Here is a 2,003-nt window from a genome sequence, read left to right on the forward strand (position 1 = left end):
CAACACCTAGTTAGTTTATCTCGGAGGTTCATGAAACCTTTCATTTAATGATTTTTATCTGACGTCTGCATGATAGATAGACTTTTTCTTGATAGAAAGGCACATGTTCTGTGATTTAAGTCTCAAGTGCTACAGCAAAACAGAATTAAAAGAGTGGAAGAGATTTAACTTTTAAGACAGAGTGCTCTAGACAATATAACAACTGCTGGCCCACAACAAAGCTGAGATTTTGGGTTGTGAAAACCAGCCAAGGAAACAGGATTCAGAACAATTAATGTCTTTCAAAGTAGAGCATGGGGAGTTTCTAGGAAGCTGACACTCAAGCTTCCTAGAAACTTCAAGGTGAAGGTCCAGTCACTGAATAGACCGCGGGACTCTCTAAATAGCGTCTGCCATTTACATGAAAATGAAGGAGACTGAGCAGAAATTCAATGGGACATCAAAGTAAGTAGCTTTAAACAGAGGGCAGACAGTGGAATGGTAAAAACAAAAAGTGTGAGTAGAAGAAAGCAAGCACCAGATATAGCAACTAAAAATTACCCAGCATTTTACGGAGGACAGTATGTTCAAGTATTTAATGCTTAATGTGATGTTTAAGCAAGAGGAAAGAAGTTATCAAACACTACAGAAGTTTAGTGCTACATGCTTAGTCATGTCCATATTGACATCCTCTCGGTTTGGTCAAATACTTGTTCATTTTAGCCACTCAGCTTTTCCTGAAATTACTTTTTTTGATTTCTTAGAGCTGAACTACTGAGATGCTCACTTTACAGATACAACTTACAGTAGAAAATTCTTAATTTCCCCCCATTTTGATATGCTCATGGCATTGCTTAAGAATATGCAAGTTATGTACTATCCTCTCCCACCTCCTATCCTACATCTCAATTAAGGATGGAGAGCACTTAAATCAATTCTAGGTAACTCAGAGGAGAAACTAATTTAATTCACTGACAAACTGAGCTAATCGCCAGGGAAAGAAAGACTGGTACACGCTCCCAAAATACTAATTCACTACTGTATTCACTACTGTCATACCTATCTGCAAGGCACCAAGGGAAGAATAATTTTTTTCCCCTTTCTACTTTGATTTTTTTAGATGCTGGCTTCCATAGGTTATATTCGTGCTAAATTGTAGGAATACATTGTGCAAATATAGTCAGCAAAAAGAATCCACGACATTCAGCAACAAAACAGCTGTTGTCATATTAGAATTAAAAAAAAAATTAAAAATCCAATAATAAACTTGTTTTAGAGGATGAAAGATTTGTGCATTAATGCTCTCTAACCCATTCCTATCAGATGGCAAGATGGTTTGATTTGTTAAGTCATAAAGGATGGTAGCAAAATATGCACCATCACTTCCTGACTGCAGTGAAGAGACAGATTCTGTTTTAGGACATTACACATCTAAATTATGTTTTTGCTTCTGTGGCTACTGTAACATGAGGCATTTTATTGTTCTTTTCCCATGCATGTCTCCAACTAGGCAATGACCTCTTTAGGAAGAAGTCAGAGATGAAGATACATCTACAGCTGATTTGTGAGGACATGTTTTGTGAGGGGGTAATGCTTCTTGCTTTAATAGACTGACTTACTTTAGTAGGTCATTTAATCTTAATGGTGTCCCAGTATAGCTATTAACTATTTAATGGAGAAAGCAGATGAGTAGGTGGAGTTGAAAGGCTTTCTGCAGTCCTCACCCTGAAGAATAACATCACATCCTCATATCCTCTCTAGTTTTGTTCTTGTTGGTTTTTGTTTGGTTTGCTTGTTTTTGTGAAATTCCATATAGTACTTAATGACTCTTGTCTTCCTGTTAGAAAACGTCCACAAGACAGGCACAAATAGGTATTTCTGGTGGAGTCAGACTTGTTTGCACTAAGATGAAAGTAGTACTTTCAAACTTCAAAATTTATATCGCACATATATTGAAGCTAATATATTCTGAGCATCACTGTCTTATTCAGCTGTTTGATTTTTGTTTACAAGGAGACAGTGTT

Source organism: Serinus canaria, chromosome 1 (genome assembly GCF_022539315.1).
Source record: "Serinus canaria isolate serCan28SL12 chromosome 1, serCan2020, whole genome shotgun sequence".
Classification (NCBI taxonomy): Eukaryota; Metazoa; Chordata; class Aves; order Passeriformes; family Fringillidae; genus Serinus; species Serinus canaria.